This window comes from Delphinus delphis, chromosome 13 (assembly GCF_949987515.2).
Source record: "Delphinus delphis chromosome 13, mDelDel1.2, whole genome shotgun sequence".
Classification (NCBI taxonomy): domain Eukaryota; kingdom Metazoa; phylum Chordata; class Mammalia; order Artiodactyla; family Delphinidae; genus Delphinus; species Delphinus delphis.
Window position 1 is genome coordinate 70923395 of NC_082695.1, and position 27035 is coordinate 70950429.

A 27035-nucleotide genomic window follows, 5' to 3' on the forward strand; every position below is an offset into this window, starting at 1 on the left:
TCATGTGGGCAGGTGAGGGTAATGTATTTTTACAACATGATAGGTCCTGTGACTACAATTCCTTGATGTTACCATAAATAAAAGTATGTTTAAGTGAGGAAGGACAGAGAGAAGCAGAGGCCTCTGGAGAAGACAGGGTGACTGTATAGAGATCGTGAAGGAGGTGAGGGAGGGTTCTGTGAGCTTGGAGTGGTATTCCTCACGGAGGGGAGGCATCTCAGGCCAGGAATCATGAAGACAAGTCTGCAGGCATGATGAGAGTGTCTGGAGAAGTGGAGAGGACTGTCTTCTCTGTGATACAGTATGGAAGAGGGTACTTCAGTCAGGCATTGCTGCTGCTGTCCTTAAAGTCATGTTTTATTCTGGCTCTCAAGGTAATACACACTGTCACAGGAAACAGAGAGAGGTAAATTTGCTAAGAGCAGATATCAAGTGTTCTCACCACACACACACACACACACACACACACACACACACACACACACACACACAAATGGTAACTATGTGAAGTGATGTATATTCATTATCCTGATTGTGTTAATCATGTCACAATGTAATACATATGTGAAAACATCCTCTTGTACATCTTACATATATACAATATTTATTTGTCAGTCATTCCTCAATAAAACTGGAAAGAAAAGGATATACAGATAAGTATAGACTAATATAAAACAATTCTTAGGAATATTCAAGAATGTATAGGAGAAGATCCCGTGTTCCAAAGAAATGAGTTACATAATCAATAGCCCAGCATATGCCCACTGTTCCTTTTTGCTCTGCCCTTTGGGATGGAGATCACATAAATGTGCATCTTTTCTCACTGTTGTGGCCTCTCCCGTTGCGGAGCACAGGCTCCAGATGCACAGGCTCAGCGGCCATGGCTCACGGGCCTAGCCGCTCTGCGGCATGTGGGATCTTCCCAGACCGGGGCACCGAACCCGTGTCCCCTGCATCGGCAGGCGGACTCTCAACCACTGCGCCACCAGGGAAGCCCAATGTGCATCATTTTAGTATCTTTTTCTCAGATTCTGTGTAGTCCCAATCCCATTGAGAATAATGAAGCAGCCTTCTACATTCATTACAGCAAGTGGCCATTCCAAAGAATAGGGCTTACTGAGAAGCTTCAGGACCTCTGATTTGGGGGCCAGCCTTTCAAGTCTTTACTCAAGTTGCTTTATTGTAGTCTTTCTTGAGGCATTCACCAAATTAAAAGAAAACAAAACAGAACAAACCTAACTATTGTCTTCCAGAGGAAATCTTCTCACAGATTTTGAATATGTTCTCTTTCTATCCAAGAGCAAATGAAGAGGGGGTTAAGCAGTCTATAAGGCCTTATAAAAACTAGTTTCCCTTTTGAAAAAATGTTATATTCCTCTGATAGAGTAAGTGGAGCTGCAGTTAAGGGTTTAGTATTGTCTAGCCAGGCTGAAAAATATAAATCCATTTCACTTTCTAACATATTTTCTATGTCCCAAAGTTTTGAGTTTAGAGGAGGAGGTGGAAAATCACAGCCTGTTAAAGAATCCTTCATTACCAGAGGATTATTTTATATATATATATATGATATTATATCTATGAATTTATTTATATATATATATATATATATATAACTTGTTATATATTTTATCAGGGTAGGAGATATTATTTTCTTAGAAAATGAAAGTTCTTTTTTTTAAAACACTGTCTGGCTTGAATCTAAATTTTTAAATAGCTTACATTTGAACTTCTACTGATAGATTTCATTTCACTGGGACTTTTCAGTAAATACTCATTCTTTGTTTTCTGAGAACTTTTATAACTTGGTATTCCTGTAGTTTCTGTAAAGCTCTGCAATAAAGTTCTGAGATTTGGAGACTCAATTGAATCAACAGCCTAGAGCTCTGGTGATATACTCCAGGGAGCACTTTTATTTTATTGGAAGGCATGACTTTTCTACAGACAGTTTCTCTGTCTGCATATGTATCTATTCGTGTGGCATGTGGCACCTTGAATATATAGGGCTACCTCATTACCATGGGTTACCAGTGAGAACATTACATTGAGCTGAATCTTTCTTTTTTAATATTCTGTCTGTAAGTCGTATCCTGGGAGATCACAAGAGAATAGAAATGGACTAGTCTGGCACAGATTGTCTCATGTTTTTAATGGTCATTTTATATGTATATGTAACCAGTGGGACAAATAGCAAAATGTCAAAAAACACCATATGTCTCAATTGAAGAAAAAATAGGTTAGTGGGCTCAGCTTCTCCCTGTGACCTACTTCCCATAGGACGTGTCTTTGGGTTCTCTTTGTGACAATACACTGGACACGGTTCTTCCAGGATTCTGCAGTTAGGAACATAGCAGATGGTAATTAAAGACTATGGGTGGACATTGGTCTTCTCTCTGTAATAAGAATTTTAACGTAGAAAAGGTATGCTATTTAGGTTGATTGTTCCACTTAATGAGAGAGAATTTAGCCATTTTTTATTCTCATGAGTGTTTGTATGGAATAGAAATACTCTCATGGCCTGGGAGTAGAACCTTTCTGAATAAAGTAGAGAGGACTAAGGACCATATCATAGAAAAGTAGAAATTACTTCTTTGGCAATTTGTATGCATGTAGCTCTCCATTATTCGTGAGCTGCTTCTTTAGTTTTGAATGATCAGTGTCTTTGCTGTTCCTTCTTCTCCCTTCTGCTTCCACCATGTTGGCATTTCACTGCTCATTAATAATTGTGGGAAGAAAAAAGGGAATACATTAACTGATGATTGCATCAATCAATACATAACTTTCCACTGGTATAAAAGTCCTGGTGGCATTTTTAAAAGGCTAAACTACCAGTGGCAGGTGGGGTGGGTTTGTGGTTATTCTTGCCCATCAGCAGAGCATGTGATGGTCCTCTGGCTTTCATGTGGCAAAATTCACACCCCAAATGAATAGGAAATAGACATTATAGATCTTTGAAATTTCTGTTTTGGAGAGAGACGTGAGAAACAATTTTAGGAGAGCAAAGACAGACTTGAGAGTTTTTCGTTATGTGTTTTATGCCTAGCTCCAGTGTCAGTATTGTGTACACACAGGTGGATAATGGCTGTGTGATGGCAGAATAGAATTAGACTTAGACAAGGGTCACCTCACCAACATATTTGTTATGAACTGTTGTGTTCTATCAGAGCCCAAGAAGCCTTCTCAGACAACCACGATGTAGGTCTAGCACATGGATTAATAGAACGGTCAGTGTGCTCAGGCCAGCCTCCTGGCCTTGTCCATTTAAATGGATGACTTGGGGTGAACTGGCTAGCCTGATTTAAGATTCTCAAATTCTTTGAGCACCATGTGTTTCTGCCCTTGCATGGGATCAAGAATCTCTACAAACCTGTTATGTTGTAGGTTACAGTTTATGCTAGAAACATAAAGATGTATAAAATACCTGGACAGGCAGATTATCGATTGGAGTAAAAAAACATATAATTCTAAGAAAGCTAAATAACAAATCAAGTGCCAAGACGGTGACACAGACATCACAGGCTGGCGGAATGCCTTGAGAGGAAGAGAGAGAACTTGAGTTAGGCCTGAAAGGAGGACTAATGGGAAAGAGGAGGGAGCATTCCAGGCAAGAGCGGCAGGCACAGTAGCCCATACGTGGGAAGGGACATGTCAGTTTTGGGAAGGAAAGGGATCCCCTAGGCTGAGTACAGTAGAGAGCTCACGGAGGTGATAGGTCAGGAGTGGTAAGAAGGCAGAAGATCTTGACTGCCTACGGTGTTGGGCTTTGCTCAATAGACAGTGAGTATCTTTTTTTTTTTTTTTTTTTGCAGTACGCGGGCCTCTCACTGTGGTGGCCTCTCCCGCTGCAGAGCACAGGCTCCGGACGCGCAGGCTCAGCGGCCATGGCCCACGGGCCCACCCGCTCCGCGGCATGTGGGATCTTCCCGGACCGGGGCACGAACCCATGTCCGCTGCATAGGCAGGCGGACTCTCAGCCACTGCGCCACCAGGGAAACCCGACAGTGAGTATCTTGAAGAGAGTTTACAATTGATTCTAATGTTGGAATCTTTTTTTCTTTCTCTTTCAAAATAAGATATATATATATATATCCTTTAGGTCAAAGAATGTGGCAGTGGTTATGAGAAATGAGTCAACTGACTGTTCCCAGTACTAGAGCTTAAAACAGATCGTCCAGCATCATCAGTCAGTCTGTCATGCCCGAAGAGGTGGAGCCAGCAGGCACACCTTTGGTCTATTACTTCCAGAGCTCAAGCTTAACCACTGCCTTGTACCACAAAGCTATGCCAGCTAGAGAAGTCGGGATGGAAGGAACTATCCAGAGGGGATTAGGTTATGGGACAAATTGCATTTCATCTTCTTCATTATTACTAATAAGCATGATGATTGTCTTGCTACCTTCCTTGTGGGCTTTATAGTCTTCAACACGCTTTCAAGTATGTTATATCTCTTGATCCCTGAAACAGCTCTGTTAAGTAGGCAAGAATTTTAAATTATAAAGTTATTTCTGGGCTCCCAATTATCTGTGCAATTAATCCTGGTTGCATATGCAGTACTCTCATTTGTGTTGTCGTAAAAATTATAATGAACAGTTTTCCCTTCCTTTTTCCCAAAATAGTTTAAAATTCAGGACAGGTTGTTGAAATTCTCTTCAAAAGAGTGGGCTTATTTTAGCATTGCTTTTTTCCCTCAGATTTAGATCCCTCATTCCACATCAAAATAAAAGCTTGGATGCCACAAAAAATCATTTAGAACAAGGCACTGTGTCTTTAACACTCCTTAATTACAGCTGGATAAGGTGATGCACTTGGAAATCCTTGGAGAGTAGGCAGGTGATCTGCTACATGTGTTTATTTATCTAAAACAATTTAGCAATTTACAACCGTATCAACTCTAGTTCGCCTGTTGTGGGGCATTTTCCAGAACTCTTTGATTTGGTTGGTCTGCATCAGATTTTCTTTTCACATCAACTTATCCTCCAAGCAGTATAACTTTTGTTGTTCTTGTTCCCGAGCCCAAAGTTGCCCACACCCCTTGAGTGGATTAAAGATAATGCTGTAAAACACACATTTAAAATTTCAGTCTGCTGCAGACTAACTTCATTGGTATGAAACTTGGACCTCTTCTTTTTAAACACTATTAAATATTCTCTTCATTTTCAAGACAAATATGAATAGAAACACAACCAAACATGTACTGTATTAAAATCATTGATTCACAATATTTAAATTTTCAGCTAGCCTCCAATTAGCAGGCTTTCCAATATTTGAACAGAAGACCATTTTAATGTAATTACAAACACATTTTAGGCATCTAAATTTTTTGCATAATTAGTTCCCTATTAAACTATTTATGTAGCCCTTTTTCCATCAGAAACAGAGAAAGCAGAACAATTTTATTCCTTACTGTTACAATAATTAACTATGCAAGTAGAACAGCATATTAATAGAGTATAATTTGTTTACATTTAAAAGAAAATTGTGTTAGATTAGCATAGCAAAAGACTATTTCCATATCCAGGCAGTAATATGCAGGCCTAATAGCAATTTACAGTGTAGTTAAAGAATATTATTAATAAAGTAATACAGTGTAATTCTGTTTGCCCCACCATATTTCACAATGTCCTTAATTACAGCTAATTCCGTGGAGACTAATTTGGGGGTTATTAGGCAGTAGACACAGGAATCTTAAATACAACCTTTGCTAATAATGAATCTAGAAGTTACCATAGAACTTGTTCTTTTAAAACATAGGTACAAGATGAGTATTTGTATTTTCTCCCCAGGGTGAAATCTATAAACATACACGTATGTAATTGATATCTAAAAACAAGCTTTTCTGGATCCAGGGTTTTGTTAACTACTCAATGAGAGGCTTACTGTAAATAAATATAGTTCAGGTAAGATGGGATAGAGATTAGCAATTAGGTAACAATTTAGATGGGTAATTCTTTTAGGTGAAAATTTTCATTTATTAATGGCTTGATTTTTTTCAACCAAAGGAATGATGGAAGTGACTATACTATGTGGTGTGTTCGTGTTTTTCCCTGAATGGAAGTTAGTAATACCTCCTGCATTTCACCCGTCACTGTGCTCAATGCTTTATATGTACATAATCTTCAGTCCCCAAGGTAACCCTGTAATGTTGGTCATGTTTAATCCATTTTCCAGATGAGGAAACTGAGTCTTATTCCAAGGGGTTCACTAGAGACCACACAATTAGGAAGCAGTCAGAGAAGAGTCTACCCAAGAGGTAGTATATCCTCAAAGCTCACACTCTCCAGATGTCACGCTGTTTCCCTTTTAGGATATACACCCTTGATCTTTCACAAGTGGGTTGAAAACCAATACCCTAAGTTTTGTTGCCCTTTTGGTAGCACTTCAATATATGCCCCTAGTTTTGAACTGGATGTGTATAGATGTCAAAGTGGATAATAACAAGTCTAAAAACTGTGTAAAATTCAATACAGGCAAAAGTAGGATTATGTTCAGATTTCTCCTTTAATACATCTATTTATTGATACTTGTTTCTTTTTTTAAAGAAAACATGGGTGATGCATGTGCATAAAATTGCTCTATTAACTCCAAGGGGTGGGATTCCAGTTTTGCTTTTGCCTATTACAAAAGTGTCATTGTACTCCCTACTTTGTTTCAACAGAAAGAACAGGTATCTGATAGTGCTTTGGATCGGGTTGGCGGCAGCCTCTCTGGTACTGGGTTATCTACTGAGCTCCTGGGGCTGCGGCCCCTACCAAATCCAACCTTCTAGTTCAAGCCAAAATGTGGAGGCCTTGCAAGACTCTTGGGAGCACAGATGCTTGTATTTCCCTCCCTCTCTTAGACTGATAAGATATTCCATCACTTTGATAGTGAAAGTGTTGTCCCAAATAAAGGCAGGGTCTATTCTCTGACTGCAGCTATTAAGCTGAAATCTTATCAGTCACAACGGGGCAGGAGACCCACCAGCTCTCATCCTGAGTTAATCAAATTAGAAGGTATTTGTCATTCTCTCCCTAGCTAGCAGGAAAGTAAGTTTCACTGAAGCATTTGGGTCACACCCTTGGTATCTAAGAATGATCTCCCTGTAAGATAAATTTACAGCATTCAGTTGCTTTGGAGCATTACGTTTTGAATAGGTTTTTGCGTAGAGTGAACCTGTTTAAGGCAACTTTAATATTTTGTAAACGGCTTTTCCACTTTCAGGATCAGCATCCGAGTTGTCACGTGGTAACCCTGGCAAAGTCGCCCCTCATGTCAGAGGGGAACCTGGAAAAAAACTGGGTGAATGTTTTCTCAAAAGCAATCACTTTGATTTTTTTCAAGTGGGTCTTGTTTTCACTGTAAAATAGTGTCCAGTTCTGACAGGCGTTACGCAGTAGTGGCAGCCTTATCTTGAACGGAAACAGCAAGATTAATCAGCCTCCAAAATGACTGGTTTCTACAAAGGTGTTTCTCTCATTCACTTTTTTTCTGTCCTTTTTACCAATGACTTTGCAGCTGTTTCTCAGGTCCGGCCAAGTTCTTGCTTGTTTTTCTTTTTATGCAGTTGACTATCTGGGACTCACATCTTCCTGTAGCAATACTCCTGAAACAAGCTCGACGCCCTTGGTATGCTCTCAGACATTCAACACATGAAGAAAAGCCTCCTACAATTTCCATGTGGTACAGACTTGGAGCATTTCATTCTCAAGTTCTGCTGTCTGTACTTAGGTGCAGGGTTTCAGAAGGATTTGAATGTGGGAGAGATTCACAGGTTAATTGAAGAACCAGCAAATCGTATGACGGGCTCTTTCCAAGTTGATATTCTCCATCTCACACCTGGACTACACATGATTTTCATGGCCATTTGATAACGTTTGGAAAATTGCTCCCCTCCAAAGAAAAAATCAAAAAACAAAACAAACAAACCTACCAGAAGAGAAATTCAGTGGCCCTCTCTACCATTGATCCCTTTATTTCCTCTTTTGTTGATTCTATAAGAAAGAAGCTACATGAGTGCTTCGTTTTCATTTTAGAATTAAAATTCAGAATATGATGAAATTATCTCTGTGTTACATTAGTGCACATGTCTGAGGCTTTTCAGGTTACAGACGGCCCAAATTTGACAATTCTAAAAATATTCATACTGATCATTTCCGTTTTTCCCATATTTCTGACTTCCTGAAAAAGAAGCCATCATTATAATGGCGGACCCAGATGAGCCTGAGAAGTTCCTGAGCTTATGGAACTCTACTACCCTGAGGGTTGTTGGGAAGTCTGTACTTTCGTTTTTATTCATTTTATTTTTTTACATTTTTCCGCCCTTCTGTCCAAAGTTGCCTAGTCAAATATAATCTTTGTGCTCACAAATAAATTCAAATGGCTTGCTACTGTTTGTCCCAATTTTCATTTGGGCCCTTCGAATCTAGCTTTCTTTTTGTAAAAGCCACATTTTACATTCATAACCATTGCATGTTTTGCTCATTTAACCCTGTTCCCACACTCCACTCCAAATGCATTATGGACTGACCCCACATGTCAGCACTATAGCATTGTACAGTAAATAGAGTGTTTTGCTTCATAAATCAAGCATAGAACTTATAAGCCAACTTCAGCATAAAAAAAGTCACTGAAATAATATGGCCCAGCTGCTGGAGATAGACGTTGTATTCATAAAGCTAGCCTTAAATTACTGACATTGAAATCCATATCTGACAAAGCTCACACTATTTTGGAGGATTCTGAGTAATCCTCATGAAATTCCAAATTTCTCTTTTGTTGTTTTGAAGGAGATTCATTTTTAAAAGGAAAGAGGGTTAGATTTTGTTCTCTCTGCAGTATCTTTGATGGTATCAGAAAGGTGTACTGAAGTGGCTGGTTCATCTCATTATGGAAGTCACTTTGCAAATCATCTATTTTTTCTTTGGGAACCTGCTCTCTAGGGCTTAGCGCTCTTATTTTTATTGTGTCCATCAGCAGTAAAATGCAAAGGTGATTTGGAAAACTCAGGTTTGGATTTCTCTCCCATCTAAATCAGATCCAACACTAACATCTCATCGAGGGCATCCAAAGATAGGAGCTAGTCTTATTTCAAGCAGCAATTTGTATTTCTGTGTTGGAAAAAAAAAAAAAGAAAGTCTAAAAGCCCCACAATTGGCAGGACTTCCTGCTTTCCCTGTTCTCTGTTCATCTCTCCTTATAGATAGAAATTTTAGCATTCAAAATTTAAAAATATGCCACCCCCCCCCCAAAAAAAACAGACATTTACAGTGCTCTCTCCAAAAACATGCTTTGAAAATCACCTATAATGGGAACACCTTGTCCATGGTGAATTTTCAGCGTATCAGCTAGTGTAGGCCATAATCTCTTTAGCCAACATGATTTACTGAAATAAATTAAAATCATTTTATTTTCCCATTAAATTTTACTATCCCCACCTCACACACACAAAAAAAATCTGTTTTTTTAAAGCACAAAACCAAATGCTTATAACAAACGTAATTACAATAGTATAAGAATTAACGAGAGATGGGAAAAGCTAATGTCTATATCTTTCACGCAAGTGGATTAAAACCCATCACCGCTTGTTAAAAGCATTTATCTGCTACCTGTAAAATGAGTTAGACTAGTTTCTTTTTTTTGTTGTTTGTTTGTTTTTAATTTTAATGCCCTTACTACAGGTACTTTCTTTGTTCACCCAAGATAGAAAGTCCAACTTGAATTATGTTCCGGCGTAAATTGTCTTCTGGAATTCAACTACTTCTTTTTGGAAAGTAGCAGTATCTTCAGATTAACCTCAGTTAACACGAATGGACTAAAAAAAATTGTTCAAAAAATTATGTAGTTCAAAAATTGTCAGATTTGTTGAAATGAATAATGTGTTTGGATTTTTGGAAGACCTTTATAAATTTTGAACCTCCTGCAGTTCCATTTGGTGTAAAGAATTATACTATAAACAAGGGACTCCATCTGTACTTTTGAAATAACTATTCGGTTTTCCATTTCAGACAAATTGACATGACAAACTGAAAAGCAGAAGTTGGTGTTCAAAGAAGTTCAAGAGTAAACATTTAGTCAATTCATCTGCTCGGACTGAGAGAGCCTCAGTGGACAGGGGTCCAGGATTCTGAAGGTAGGTTCTCGATTGGTGGTGAAGATTCTCTGTATTCTCTTCCCAGCTGCCTCAGGTCACATGCAGAATGTGAGTCTATTCATAGGGTCCTCACTATTTCTGGGTATTGTGTACACGTCTTGCTACATTTATGAATGAGGAAATAATTTATATTAAAATTTCATATACTACCTTTAGTTTTTTTTTTTTTTTCTGGTCCTTTTCACTGATGATCTAGACCACTGTTCGGTCTCCGTATTTGACAGAGGGGCTAAGAAATTGCATTTCTGAGAAAAGGAATAAGATACTAATGGCTGTTGGAAACTTCTTTGATAGGGCTCAGCAAGACAAGTTCTAGAAGGCTCTTTTAGTTATATTACTTTCCAGTTCAGCTTGACGGGAAGTTACAGAGCTCCAATACACAGGTTTTGTCATAGGTGCTCTGTGATCTGCTCATAGCACGATCAGCACTTTTTTTCATGTGGGGTGCTGTGCCATTGCTACAGATTTGGGAGGGTGGGGGGATTCTGCTTTGAGCAACTCTGGTTTGAGTCATCCAGTAGGATGAGCCGTTAAAGCAAGAGCTCTTATAGCCTTCTCCAGTTACGGTTTTCAGTGACGTGGTTGCTTACATTTAAATTAATTACAATTAAATAAAAGGAAAAATATAGCCTGCTGCTCTTGTTTGAAGAAGCTGAGAGGTTTCCAGAGGTTTTCTGTTTGAGGGACCCTGAGGTCTGGAGGAGTGAGACATTGAGGCAAGCATCCTGGAGGAGGTTAGGAAGATCACTAATAAGGGGCTTGCATGAGGAACTTCATCAGGCAAAGCTAGACCAGAGATACAATTTTGTGGATATTTTATTATGTACCTATTGATGAATGTCCATAGCTATGTACCTTTGGTTTGGCTGGCAGTCATCCTCATGGTTTCTGGTTGGTCTGATAATGTTTTGCTTTCATAGGTCTCCTGATACTTGACTCTCTTCTCCACTCCCCTCTCTTTCCTCCTTTTTATGATCCTTACAAAGCCATTTTTGTTTGTGTTCTAGGTTGCTTTTCATTTTTTTATTTGTCAGCTCTCTTCGTGGCCAGTCAACTCTACTAGACTTGTTGTGGCAGTCTCTAAAGATGGCTGCCACAAATCCTCCTCTCCCTATATGCACATGACACACCTCTCATTGCAAGCTAAGGTCTAGTTCCCTTCTTCTTGAATCGGGGCTGGCCTTGTGACTTACTTGGCTGATAGAACGTGGAAGAAAAGATATTGTGCTAGCTCTAAGCCCAGCCTTTAAGAGGTCTAAAAGCTTCCTCTTTCCTTCTTGGATCCCAGTCCCATGTAAAAAGTCACACTACCCTGAGACTACCATGTTTTAAGAAAGCCTAGACTTGAGGGAAGAGAGGGAGATACTCAGCCAGCCCCTAGCTGTTTCAGCTGCCATAGCTGACGCATGAGATGGGAGAGTGAAGGAGCCATCTTGGATCTTCCGGTCCCAGCAAACACCATGTGGAGGAGAACAGCTACACAGCTTACCCAGCCTAGACTACGAAATTGTGAGAAAATTTGTCGTTGCAGTTTTAAGCTGCTAAGTGTTGGGGTGTTTTGTTAGGCAGCAATAAATAATTAAAACACCTGCTTAAAACTTGTATCCATAATCCACTGTGATATTTTAGAGCTGTGTGATCCAATATGGTATCGGCCAAATATGGTTGCCTAAATTTAAATTAATTAAAATGAAAGAAAGGAAAAATGCAGTGTCTTGGTTTCACTAGCCACATATGAGCTCAGCAGCTCATATGTGTATCTAATCTGTTCATGGCACGGCTATGGGGCTATGAATGAAAAGATGACCCAGGAGTGTCCTTTCTCAAAGAGTCTTGGCTGAAGAGAGGAGAAGACCTTGTCCTGGAAGGAAAGGGACCCCAGAACTGCCCTTCAGAGGCTGTCTCTCAACTCAGTGAAGTAATGTCAAGAGGCAGATTAGTTCTCTGCTTGACCGTGCTTGACTCATTGTACCTTGTCCTTATTTCCGTGGGCGTTAGCATCATGGTTTTTTTTCTGTTTTTGCCACTTTTCCCTTTATCCTGCCTCATCTGTGGCTATCAGAGAAACAGCCATCCTTCATTGTTTTCAGATGAAGGTGTATATTCAGCAGTATGCCCAGTGCATGATGTAAGAAATATCTTTGTTGAAAATAGTATGCACATAGATTTACGGAAGTGAGTAAATATGCTATATTAGAATATTTTTGCAGTATTTTGTAATCACCATGACCTCAAATCACCAGTAAAGATATCAATTAATCTGATAGAACAGTTTGAATGTAGGAATCTCTTTTCTAGGAAATCAAATTAAGCACTATCGTTATTAACAGATAAAGTTTACTGAGCATTTACTACATGCCGGCTATTGGGCTACAAGCCTCATAGGCACTATCTTACTTAATCCTCTCTAGGAAGTAGGTGTCAATTATCATTTACAAGTTTCAAATGGGAAGATTGCTACTTAATAACATACCTAAATTCATCCAGCTAAAAGGAGACTGGGCTAGGACTGAAATGTAGGCAGTGTGGCCCCAGGGTTTCTCTCTTAGCCATCCTGTTTCCTTGGTCTATGATTGAAAACAAAAACCAAAAAACAAATCTAAAGATGTGAGAGTCTTCTTCTCTCTCCACCCACAAGAGGCAATGTTAAGACTCAGGTTCTCCAAGGGATAAGCCCAGTAACCATATCCATGACCAAAACAATGGTCATGCCTGACAGCACAGGATCCTTCCATTCTGACTAAATGCTGATGCGACACGTCTTCTGTGGGCCGAGACCCTGTTTCCCAAAGAGGCTCCACCACCTACAAGCCCTGTGACTCTCTGAGCTAATGGACCAGAGGCTGCTTTTGTTTCTCCTGTCTCCATCAGTCTGTGCAGCTCTTTATTCCTCATGTTTTCAGCTCCCTCTTTTAAAAAGCTGTGACTTGATATCTGCAGCCTCTTCATTCTCCCAGACTCTCCCTGTCTACTGCGACCCTTAAGCTCCTTTTGGCAGGAACGACCTCTCATGAGATCTGCCTTAGCACCTAGTGTTGGATAATTGGATTGAACTAAATTATCTCAAGATTGCTGTTACCTCTCATTTTATCGCTAAACAAACTCTTGAAAGTACATCTCCCTCGCCACGAAGAAAGCATTTCGGTGCTAAATAATAGTAATTAATAGATCTTCATCAAGAGGTAGAGAGCAAATCCAGAAAGTAAGAGAAAGAGAGAGTGGTCAGGAAAGTGCCAGGAAGGGAGCCAGGGGAAAGCAACCAGGTAGCGCTTTGAGGCTGGACAGAAGCTGGGGGTGTCCTGGGTGGTTGGGAGCAAGACAAGTATTACCCTAGAAATGGACACATGGGGACAGATGTTCATGCTTTTATTTAAAAACATTTATTTACCACACCTTATATGTCAATTACTGAGCTACGAGGATAAACAAGACACAACCCTCTTTGCTGAGGACTTATATCTGGTAGGGGAGAGAATGATCTAAAAATAAGTTCAATAATGCTAAAGAGTGTACAGATTACCCTGAGGATACAAAAAGAGGGGTCAGTTTGATGGAGCAGGTTAAGACAGCCTTCAGCGAGGAGGTGTCACCTAGGTATGGGGCAGGAGGACATTCCAGGTAGAACATGGAAACAGGAAGCAGGCAAGGCACAGATACTCCAAAGCAAGGACGGCAGGGCTGGTTTCGGCTGCAGAACAGAGCACCACTGGGGTGTGAGTCACAAAGATTGGGCTGGAGGGATTGAAGGGCAGAGCTGTTTGTGAAGGGCCAAAAGCCAAGGCAGAGCCCTGGAGTCCCACACGGCAGTCCAGAGGCCAGGAAGCGGGGGGAGAAAAGGAGAGCTCTGTCCAGATGACCCAGACGCTCTCTAACATCAAAGCATCAAGCATCCCATCAAAGCTTGTTGCTTTTTTCCCCAGTAATTTCAATTGCAATAAACGTTTATGGAGCATTTACTGCGTGTCTGACACTATGCTTAGCTCTTCACGTGTAAGAAGGGTTGTGTTTAAACCAGCTGTATGGTTGGAAGCTGAAGAGGATTCAAAGGAGACATTACTTTTTAAACTCAAGTACCTGAAAAATCTGTGACTTATTTCACTTAGCATAATGCCTTCCAAGTCCACCCATGTTGCGGCAAAAGGCAAAATTCCATTCTTTTTTATGGCTGAGTAGTATTCCTATATATATATATATATATACACACCATGTACAAAAAAGAAGCAGACTCACAGATATAGAGAACAAACTAGTTGTTACCAGTGTTGGGGGTGCAGAGGGTGGGGTGGGCAATAGATAGATGGGGGAGTGGGAGGTGCAAACTATTGGGTGTAAGATAGGCTACAAGGACGTATTGTACAGCACGGGGAATAGAGCCAGTATTTTGTAATAACTGTAAATGGAGTGTAACCTTTAAAAATTGTATAAAAAATAAAATTTTAAAAAAGGACCTGAAAATGTATATGGGAAGATAAGAAAATGTGTAAGAAATAACCACATGATGATATAAAAAATATAGGGTTAATTGCTGGTATATATCCTGAAAGTCACAAGGAGGATGGGGGTCCTTTTCCTCTGCAAGAAGTCTTTGCAACTTAACATCTTGTTACTCTTTAAAACACAGGGCAGGGCTTCCCTGATGGCGCAGTGGTTAAGAATCCGTCTGCCAATGCAGGGGACATGGGTTTGAGCCCTGGCCCGGGAAGATCCCACACGCCGCGGAGCAACTAAGCCCATGTGCCACAACTACTGAGCCTGCGCTCTAGAGCCCGCGAGCCAGAACTACTGAGCCCATGTGCTGCAACTACTGAATCTCGCATGCCTAGAGCCCATGCTCCACAACAAGAGAAGCCACCGCAATGAGAAGCCCAAACATAGCAATGAAGAGTAGCCCCCGCTCGCCACAATTTGAGAAAGCCCGCGCGCAACAACGAAGACCCAGTGCAGCCAAAAAAATCAATCAATCAATTTATTTATAAAAAAAAAACAAAACACCGGGCAGCTTGATGCTCTAGGGGGCCCAAAGTGACATGGAGATTTGCTTAATGAACACATTGCAGAGACAGGAGCTAAATACTGTTTGACTTCATGCTGTTGTGTTTACTCATCTCTCCTCTATAAACCAGAGGGTTCAAAGATGATTGAAGTCTAGAAACTGACAGGATGTAAATAGTTAATAGTCAAACCTAGTGCCCACTCTGAATCTTTCCAGGCAGCCAGTAAATTGAACGCAGTAGCAAGAAAACAGCCACTTCTGCTCACCCATGGAAACAGTCAAGCTGCCATAATTTGCACAAGGTGCAAGTAACAGATCAGCCTTTCAGAGGACCCTGCACACACTGCACATTGCTGCAGTCTCACCTCGGTCACAGAGCCTCTGCCTCACAGCTGGGCTGAAGGAATTAGCTTGCACCCCAGAATATTAATGTCGGCATCTTTTATCACATGGGCTGGGGATTTGCAACCATTTGAAAAAACCACCAACTCTGCTCAGGATTATCTGTGATTTAGAGAAAGGGGCAAAGTTATTTAAAAAAAAAAAAAACACAACTGTCTGTCATCAAACGCATGGATGAGAGTCTCTGTGTAAGAAAATGTAAGTCGAAATATTTGGGATGCTTTCTTATTTCTAAGCAGTCGTGACAACGGAAAAGCAAAACAGAAGAGCAAAAAACTCCAGAAGGTGCTTTGGCCAAAGAATGAAAGGAATGCTTCCCCACTTCTACCCATCCCCCCAAACCCACCTTGCTATGAATTGCATCACCTAGGCAGAGAAATAACATAAAATGCTTTTGGATTGTGTGCTGCTATTTCTTATATCTTACCAAGCTTGGTAGGACCGGATAATAGTTTAAACAGGAAGATTCAGGGAAAGGTGGAGAACTCGGGGATAGGAATAAACTGGAGGTGTTAGAAGCCCCTACTTAGTCAAGGAGGTGGAGCCATGCCAGTAGCCAGGAAAGGACTCAGGGCAGCAGAAGCCAACAAAATACAACAGAGAGAAGCCGACTTTGGCATTGAGACAAGGCCATCGGGCACAAAACCTCTCAGACTTTTCAGACTAGGAACCAGCAAGAACCCAGCCTCAGGTCTGGCAGGTTCTTACTTGTCACCAAATTCCAGAGTTAAAGCCATGTCTCTCCAAGCTTGGCACATGCCATCAGGGGCTGCCTTAAAATCAACTGGATTGCTTTATCAAGCTATCAAAAGTCAGTCAAGTGTGCTCTCTGCCCTCCAGCAGTGACCATTCTAAGACAACAGGATATTCACATCAGATACTCAACGGCAGTAATAATCCATCCCAATGAAACTCATCACAGCACAAATTTTATATACTTATATTTTTTAAAAAGGGCTTCAAAATGAAATTCCAGTACAACTTGTCTCATATGAATAATGTTCTTACCAAGGTCTTAATCTAGATAAATCATTTTCTTAAATGTTTCGAATATGCAATATTTGGTGCTTATCATGATATGTCTTAATTGCATCCTGTCATAACACCTGCTAATCCTGCCCTTTGACTTTTTAGGAATCTTTATAGGCTCCTTCCTTATTCATTATCCTTGTTTTATAATCTCTTGAATACTCCCAGCTTTGTGCTCATAGGTACATAATTTTTTAAAGAAGAGGTGAATTAATGAATTCTGTAAGCTACCAGCAGTTCCATAATTGTTATCTAGCAGTGATGTAGTAAATAGCATAAAATTTGAGGTTCAATACTGGACTTTCCACTTATCAGCTGAATTACCATAGGAAGTTTACTTAAATTTCCTCTGCCTCAGTTTTCTCATCTGTACAATAGGGATAATGACAATTATCTCAAAAGTAGGTCATGAGGATCAATGGAGATAATAGACATAAATGACTTGATATCATCTCTTTCACAGAGTGAGTTTCCAATAAATGTCAGTTCTTGCCCTTGGATTTCAGGAAATAATGGTTGATAAAGATGAAATTAAGGGGCTGTTCTGGCCAAAGTTTCATATTTATGATATTTTCTGGATTAAGACAAGATTGGTAGAAAGTTAAGTGCCCAGCTTACACATAGACGTATCATTCTAGTATATATTTAATCAATTAATATATTTTGTAGTGTCCTTTTCTTGTCTGAGGAGGAAGCTTTTGTAGAAGGCGGCAGAGTGAATGGTTGGAGCATATTATTGTTTGGTTGAAAACACCTTACTCAAAACTGCAGGTACAAGCTACGTATGGCAGCTTAAATCACTAGCTTCAAACTCTGTTAATTCCAGGCCAGGGGAGTCATTCGGGGACAATGGATGCTCTGAACATCTGGATGATGAGGAGATGTCTACTCCTACTTCCAGGGACAATGACAATATTTCTAAAAGACTGCATGAGCTCTCATTTGCAAAGTCTCATCAGTTTGGGACTTGATCCGTGACACGAAAGTAAACCTTTGTCCTTTCTGCTAACATACCAAGCAGAGGAACAGCAGGCCCACATGAAAAGGTGGCATATTTACCATCGTAACAAAACACACGATTTTTCAGGAAGGGGAGTTGCATATATTTTTCATAAAACAACATACTTGCCATGCCAGCATGGGCAGGTATTCTTCAGGCTGAACCTCAATTTCCTTAATCCCCTTTCATTATTGCCTTAATCCCCTCTGGGCAGTACACGGTTAAGCCCATCCCAGTTACTGCAGGATTTTGAAATTTAAGAGCAAGAAAACAAACAAGTAGACAGGCATATAAAGAAACAGTCTATAAATCCATCTTTCTTCTTTTTATACAGCATCTCTCCCACCCAAGCATCAAAATTATTTGGAAGTCAGTCAGGGATGGACAACAAAGTTTAATGAGTCCTCTTGTGAATTTGAGACGTGCACAGTACTTTACTGTATTGAATCTCAGGGCTTTTGAGATTGGTCCATAACCAGCCAAAGAGAAATTATTGACACTAGCACCAAGGTAGTTCCTGTAAAATAGAACTTCTTAAAAACATATTGAATCTTAACAATATAATTGACAAGCCACCACTAAAGTTGTAAAACTAATGAGCCATGATGTTTGTAAGAATGTGCTTTAAAAATTGAAGAGTGCCTTATCATTTGGTCTATATTTCATGATCAAATGCCTACAACCAGAGAGACAAATGACCTCTCCATTCTCATGTCTTGCTATTCCCAGTAAAGCCCCAGTGATGTTTTCCTTGTGCAAAGATCTTAGACTGTACACTTCAATTGGCAAATGTTACACCAACCAAGGGCTTTATTATATTATGTTTCTTGCCTCTTTTGTTTCTTTTCATTTTTTTAATAGAAACCCTCTCTTCCTTTATGCGTGTATGCTTATCTTCCCAACTAGATTAGGAACTCTTCAGAAGATCACAGACAATGTCTAAACTCTTATTGACCTTCATCTGTGGCAATGGCATACTCTGCAAAAAGCACGCAGTTTATAAAATTGATTTTGTTTCCTGTCTGCACCACCTACATTGGAAACACCTACATTTCACTCCCCATTTCTGGAGCCAGATGGAATATCGTCTTGATGTGGGTCTCTACAAGAATGGGACGAAGGTATTTCTGATAATGGTGGAAGAAGCTGTCCTCTCCTGTCCCCTCCTGTCCCCACCTGGCCTCCAGTACTACCTACCCGATATGATACCATGTGACACCCCAATACCATTGAGGAAAAGTCAAAAGATGGAAAGACCAGATACGTGATAGAGCACAAAACATCGTGATACACAAAATGAGCTACACAAACTGAAATTTAAATCACAGTCTGTTGTCCCATGAAAGTGCAAAAATTGCTAATTCTTCTTCAATATGGGAACTTCAAATAAAGAAAAACTAGTTATACCATTTTGTGGCGCATCCATCAGACTATGCTTCGTGGCCGACTCCCAGCCATTTTAACCGTGCTATGCCTCTATTTGGGTAGATATTATTATAGTTAGTAAGATCTTTTGAAAGTTTGCTAGTAAAAAGGGCCTCTTCTTTCCATTTCTTGATTGGACAGGCAGTGAATAATCTGTGGAAATATTATTTCACTGATAGGTGACCATACTGTAGCAAGAAAATTTTTTTAAGTTTTTTCTCTTAGTGAGTGATTGGGTCTCACTGAATTCATCCACTGGAACCGAGTGTCAGGTGTGCTTGCTCCTTACTTTATTCTTTATTATTTAATACAGTTCATAGAATTATAGAATCGGAATAGAATTCAAGAAGTCCAGTAGAGCCTTCTGGTCTCAGGGAAGACACTCTGAAACAATGTCAAACAGAATTGTTTATTGAGTCCATATGGCCTAAAATGGCAAGAGCAGAATATACTCTCGCCCAGGGTATATCCTAGATATCTCTTCTTCCCTCCCTTATCTATGTATATTTCAACTTGGTTTAGAAGGAATTCATTTCATTCAGCATGCATTCCTCCTTACCAAGCTTTTTAGGATGTTTCAATACATTGTTGTCTTCCAGATAAAACAGTTTTATCTCTTTATAAACTATAGGACCTATTTAAATGCCTTTCTGATATCTTTCCCTTAAATATAAATGCTATGTATGTCTTGTTAGTTTATAGTTTTGTGGGATTTTTCTCCTGATCTTTCAATGACTTACTTAAAAAGATACTGATTTTAAAATATTAGCTCTATTCCTTAAAAAATTGTATTAATAAAGGTAATGCAATCACATTAAGGATGGCATGGCAAACGCAGAAAAAAAATATAATCAGCACGAGTCCCACCATAGGACAAAATCCCTGCTATTATTTTAGTATATTTCTTTTCAGCCTTTTTTTTCTGATGGAAAATTTTGTTTGTCCATAGTTATTATCGTATATTTTTTTTCTTGCTCTTTTTCAGTCAATATGATAACAAAAGCATTTCCCAAGTATTTAGTCTTCATAATAATCACTTTTCCAATCATTTCATCGAATGGATCTGCCTTTCATTTCAGGACATTTTGGGGTTTGTTTCTGTATTTTGATTATAAATAATGCTTCAATGAATATCTTTGTATGTATACTTAAGATTTCCTTAGAGGCAATTTCTAAAGGGGCTAAAATATATAAATATTTGAGGATTTTGCTATGCATTGCTAAATTTCTTTGTAAAAGATTTACACTAATTCAGAGTACCATCAGCAATGTTCAAAAGTGTTTATTTCCTTTGATCTTCACCTTCAATGGGAATTATGCACTTTAAAAAATACGAATTTATCAGATCAGAAAAATGCATCTTTTAAAAAAACAGATTTATTTCTAGTGAAAAGGGATATTTTTCTTTATATTTATTCCCCTTTGTAAATTATCTATTCTCTTTATTTGTCCATTTATCTATTGACTACTCATACTAGGCTTTTGAAAATATTTGCTTCCAATTTTTTTTTTTTTTTTTTTGCGGTACGCGGGCCTCTCACTATTGCGGCCTCTCCCGTTGCGGAGCAACAGGCTCCGGACGCGCAGGCTCAGCGGCCATGGCTCACGGGCCCAGTCGCTCCTCGGCATGTGGGATGTTCCCGGAACGCGGCACGAACCCGTGTCCCCTGCATCAGCAGGCGGAATCTCAACCACTGCGCCACCAGGGAAGCCCACTTCCAATTTTTTAAAGCCACCTAAAATGTATGTATTAGTATTTTATAGCTGAATGTGTCTGTTTTTTCCATCTCTTCTACCATTTCCCCCAATCTATTTTTAACTTAATTCAAATTACTCACTCTGATTGTCAAGCCAGCAAATTTTTCTCATCTCTTTTTGAAGGAGCTGTACCTCTTTCGTGATTTCACTTTGCTGATTTGTTCTCATGTAGTGATTTGGGGTTTTGGCATCATTCTCCACGATCTTGGCCTGCTGCAGACTGTCTGTGGTTCTCATTCACAGGACAGCACCTGCTCGAGTCTGCGATAGCCTCCTAATTATTTTACCATGTGCTGCCAATCTCATATAACCCATCAGCCTAGTTAGTGACCCCGGGCATTAATGGAGAGTCCTCTAAGGCTGCAGTGAATAAAGAAAAACTTGTTTAGCAGGTTTTCTCTTTATTCCAGGACACATCGCACTGACCGAGGAGACGAGATTGTAATAGGAAGAGCACGACGATGGTGAGTGTGATTTTGTTTTTCTGGCCACAGACTTTTCATTCCCAAGGTAGAGAACACTCATGTCTGTTCAGTAAGCTCAAGAAAGAAATAATGAGAAACAGGTGACGGACTTGAAAGCATCATGGAATCAGTTCCCTGAGCAATTGACTGCTCTCCAAAATGATGCCCTGAGCATGTGCAAAGGAAATTTAAAAGAGTATAAATGCAGCAAACCGATCCAAGTCATGTCTGGAGTGAAAGATGTATCACGTTGGCGCATAGAATAGCCATTAGGGTGGGCAACAGAACAGGATCTGTGATTTCAAGAACTACAAACCATACCGATGTGAGAGGCTGCTAACCTCTTAAGACAGGATTATATTACTCTTGTCCCTCCTGGGGTCCCTCTCTTCAGTCTCCTAAGACACCGTCACTGTTTTCTTTTATTTGCCTTAAATATATAAGAGGCAACAGAGTTGAGGGGAGGGTATGGGCTTTGTGACCAAACAGGTCTGTCTACCTATTCATGGGCAAGTGACTTAATCTTTTTGATAATCCTCAACAAGGATTAATCCTCAATGCTAAAATGGAAACAATGGAAATCTCCCTGTCCAGGTTGTTGTGAGCTTTAAAGCTAATGTCTTAAAATGTCTGACTCTAATCTTAGCAAATGATGGGCTCCAATAAATGGTATTCTGGTTGCTATTGCTGTTTTTATTAATGCACAGGGTTAGCTCTTGAGACGTGACCTTGCTATGCGTCATAAATTACCATGTGGAGAACAGAACTTGGATTCAAGTGTGTAGAAACTGTTAGTTCATACTGCAGTGTCTGAGAGTAGAAAAATGTGTACATCGTTCCCGTATCAGTGCTGCTTTCATTGGGAAAAAATACTTTCTCTTTATTTATATTTTCATTGCATTATATTTTTGCAGGATATTCTGTGTTGTCTATATTGGAAAGGAGAAAGGAATTTGCAATATTGCTGATTAGCTGTTTGGGGGGAGGGTCAAGAAAGCACAGCCATGGCTTCATTAACTTTTGTACCCTCTTGGAAATCATGACAGTGCTCTCAATAATTATTTTCGTCACCCAAAATGTAATGCATAGTATTGCTTAGCCAAAGGAAACATCTGTTTATTTATATATCTGTAAACTAGATACTCCCAAAAGATGAAAATCTTACTTATTAAATTAGAAAGTAGATTTGGAAAAGTACTGAAATCCATGATCAAATTGACCTCCCCACTAGTTGGGCTAATTTTTAAAATAAGTAGAATTCACTAGGAAAATGATAAGAAAGAAACAATATGGATGCATTATTTCAGCCCCCATAGAAAGAGAACCTTCAGGAGTCCCTTGCCATCACCTCTAAAGATGTAAAGCACCGACAAGAAATTCTAGTCAACAATGACAGAAAACAGGTTGGCAATCATAAATTAAAATTAAGGAGTTTAAATATGATATGAAATCATTTAATCTTGATGATTTATGCTGGTTCTCAGAGGCAATTATTTACTAATGCTTATGTTTCTTGCTCTTTTGACTTTTTTAATTACAGTAAACCCCCAATTCAATTATCCACTCTAGTATATATTTCAAGCAATAGTATTGTAAATAAAAGGAGAACCAATTAATAATGTGCTTAGTCTAGCAAAGCTAAATCAGAGATAATACAAAACATGGGGCAACTTGATTAAGGTTTGAAAGCTGTGGAAAAGATCCCATCTGGTTAAGTTGGAAAATCTGAAGGTTGGAAATGATGATTCCTTTTTTCTTTTTTTTTAAGAAATAGAAGAGCTCTTTACTAAGTGACTTCTAACAGGGTCTATACGTTGTAATTTTCTAAATTTAGAGGCAGTTAAAATATATATATTTGAAAGCCACAACTTTCTTACCAATAATCCGGAATGTGGTTTTTAGGCCCAAACTACAGTTTTGTGGGTTTATCTTCCTTATCATCTCCCACTGGTGTATGCTTTTGGAATGATATAGGCTGATCCAGCTGTGTTTTGTGTTCCTTAAACATCTCACACTATTCCTCAAATGTTTGGGGTTTGACAAAACCCCAAATGCATTTGGCCAAGCACATTTTCCCTTGATTTTTAAACACATGTGGGTTTTATGGGAAATTTAATCCATGTGTTTTTGATTCCTTTACACTTAACTCATCAAAATGTTGTTGTGTAAGGTCCCTTTGATGTCCAAGAAGCTTTTGGAGCTTTTCTTTTTTTTTTTTTATGGGACACTTTAATCCTTTTTTCTTAGAAACAGGAAGTTACATGATGCCAAGAAAAAACAAACTCGCACACTAGGATGGTGGTATTTGATTGAACATTTTAAAACCCTAGGGTTCAACTTGGTTCAGAATTTGATTGAAATAGTTCTCCTGGTCATTAATTTCTCATTAAATTTGTTGCTTCTTGGTGGTTTTGAAACAGTAAAACGTTATCTTTTTCTTCAGGAGAAAAATACAAAGGTAGCAGAAAATCACAAACAGTTTTTAAATTGATGGTGACGTCTTATAAATGAGGTTGGTATTTTTAACACATACGTATATAGACCAAAAGAAGCTCTGTAAATTGAGGATCAATTCTGTCCTTCTCTATATGCCACAAAGGGTTCTGGAGAAAGCGTATTTGACGGGAAGTTACAGTGAAAGGGAAAACCCACTCAAAACATTTTGAGAAACATGTGCATGGATTTTATTAGCATTTTGTGTTTAAATGTGTCATAGAGACATTAGGAAAATGTCATACATGCACATATAAATGAGGGGGTTACATGATGAGAAATATATCTACAGGATTGATTTTATAGTCTGGGAAGTAAGGATCATGGTAGTACTTACCTCCTACAATTTCTGTGAAGTTTAAATCAGTTAATACCTAGAGGGTGCTGTACTGGCTTCTTGCAGGAGCTCAGCAGGTGTAGCTAATTTCATTGTTTAGGGTCAGACAAGATCTGGGTTTGACCTCCAGCTCTAGCAATTACTGCGACCTTGAGCAAGCCCCTGTCTCCTCAACCTTGGTGTCCTCATCTCTCAGGAGTCCTCTGAAAATTGCTGGGAGGCGTATGTAAACATCATGTCACGTAATCATAGCACCTAGTGGTCTTCTATGCATTAACATGTGAAATGTCAACTGTTTGATAGTTGAAACAGTAACTTGGCCAAAGTCACGAAAGTGTGAGTAATAGACCAAGCAAGGATTTGAGCTCACTTCCTCTAACTAAATAGCTCATGTTCTTTCTACTGCTTTTTAAAAAGACAGTTAATGAATGTTAAAAAATAAAAACAAAGAACAAGAAAGCAATGTGGATGGTTTTGTCAAGATTGTCAGGGGCCAATACCTTAATATAAAAACTGGTCCTATACTTGATCCCTGAACAATGTGGGGTTAGGGGCACTGACCCTCTGTGACATCAAAAATCCAAGTATAACTTACAGTCAGCCGTCCGTGTCCACAGGTCCTGCATATCCACGCTTCCTCTGTATCCTCGGATTCAACCAGCCGAGGAGAGGGTCATGCAGCACTGTGGTATTTACTGTTGAAAAAAATCCATGTTTAAGTGGACCCATGCAGTTCAAACCTAGATTGTTCAAGGGTCAGCTTTACTTCTTTCTTTGAGAATTTTCCCTCTACAATGTGGAAGTCTTTCCATGAAATTAGTCATGTTAAGCAAGAAAAAGGTTGTGTTTACAAGACAATGTTCTGGGGACGTGATCTCTGCTTTCCCAGTTCTGAGGCCAGGCAAGCCTGTATGGAAAGCCCTTTAAACTTTCCTCTCTGTTCTCTTCCTTTGTTCTCTCCTTAAAGCCCACCTTTGAGTTTAGGTGGCAGAATGTAATGCTGGGGGTAGGACAGACAGATAGACCTTACTACTGGGGAGATCTCGTTCTCTCTGTCTAATAGCACAGTGATGTCGAGGGATTCTGTCTCATATGAAATCATCAACTCATTCCATTTTATCATCAACATCATCAGAATTAACCTACCAGTTAAAATGGCAGAAGTTTTATCTTACAATGCCTGAAGATTATTACAATTCATCAGTGCCGTTTCATTGATCCAGGAGACTGAAATGGTAGTGATAGTAGACAAATGCCTTATAAAATTATATATATCATTAGCTACCTGATAGGAAAACTAAACCGAGCAGGAAATACCAAAATTTCACATCTCAAGAATGATGACCAATTTAAGATCAATCGGATCAGAAACCAATAATGTAGGTTAATGAGAATTTTTTCTCTAACTACAAAATTATTATTTTGCACTCTATTTTGAGAAGCATCTTTTGGGCAAAGTGAGGGGCCTGTATTGTATTCTATTGGAAAGGAATATATGTGTATATTACTTTTTTGATCGTATTTGCTCAAATCAGCAAATAAAATGATATTCTTATTTTAATTGTAGGTTCCATGACTATAATGTGGAAAAATGGCTTGAAATAAATTATTGATGAGCAGTAATAGATGGTAGCTTTTCAGCCTAATTCTTACCCTGTTAGCATTTTTTGCTATCTACATATTTATTTAAATAACAGTAATAATAACGTGCGTTTATTGAGTCCTTTCCATGTACCAGACACTATTCTCAGTGCTTTATAGAAATTAACTCATTAAATTCACACATGTAGGTCTCATTATTATTCCCATTTTACAGATTAACAAAGCAGATTACACAGGTTAAGGAACTTGCCCAATGTTATTAAGCTAGTAAGTGGCAGAGTCTGGGTTGCAAAGTTTTACTTAAAATATAGATTATCTGAAAGCACCGCTCATTCTATGACTTTCGTGTCATAAGCATAACTTTACTCTTTCAAAAGAGCTGGCCCTCTGAAGACATATTCTGTTCTCTGATGGGTTCTCTGGGGTATTGTCTGTGTCTAATTCATCTTTGTGTCCCCAAAGGGCTAAGCAAATGCCTTGCCCATTGTTGTTACTTGCTGTAACCAAATCTTACTTTCTTTTAATATATCAAATGAAAATATGTCTCTATTTTCAGAACATCTGGCCATACAGAACATTTTGTAACTCGCCACCAAGAATGTGATGCCCACAGTTTTTAATAAATCTCTGAGTGTGTCAAAACACCTGGCCAATATAGGCCATCTAAGGGAGGGAGAGAGGAAATCTTTTGATGTCTCTGCCCAGGGAATTGTGGAGAGTGCACCCTGGAAATGAAGGAAGGAACTGAGCCCAGTGCCTGGGATTATGTGGAGCTGTACCTTCTCATGAGGCTTCCCATCCATCATACCTCCACCTAAAAGAACCAGGGATGCAGGCCCTCTCTCGAAAGTCTTACTGTGGAAAACCAGGCTTTGGACATGCTAAGTGCAAGGAAAGAGAAAGAACACTAAGGCGACAGGGAGACTACCTGACTGTCATGCTTCATGACACAGAAAGTTATTAGAACTTACAGACATTATATAGAAGTTAATATTTTCACTATACTTTTTATTTTGGAATAATTTTAGATTGACAGGAAAGTTGCAAAGATAGTATAGAGAGTTCCTATATGTTTTCCACCCAGCTTCCCTTAGCGCTAAAATCTTAACATAACTGTGGTGCCTTTGTCAAAACTATGATGTGAACATTAGTATGACACTGTCACCTAAACTAGAGACTTTATTTGGATTTCACTAGCCTTTTCACTAATATGCTTTTCTTTTCCCTGGTCTGATGTGGGAGACTACACTGCACTTAGTCATCTTTTCTTCTAGTGTTATCTAATCTGTGACAGCTTCTCCATCTTTCCTTGTTTTTCATTAGCAGTTAACTTTTAAGAGGAAAGAAAGTTCTCTATAAGTATCAAGCCATGTGTGTGTGTGTGTGTGTGTGTGTGTGTGTGTGTG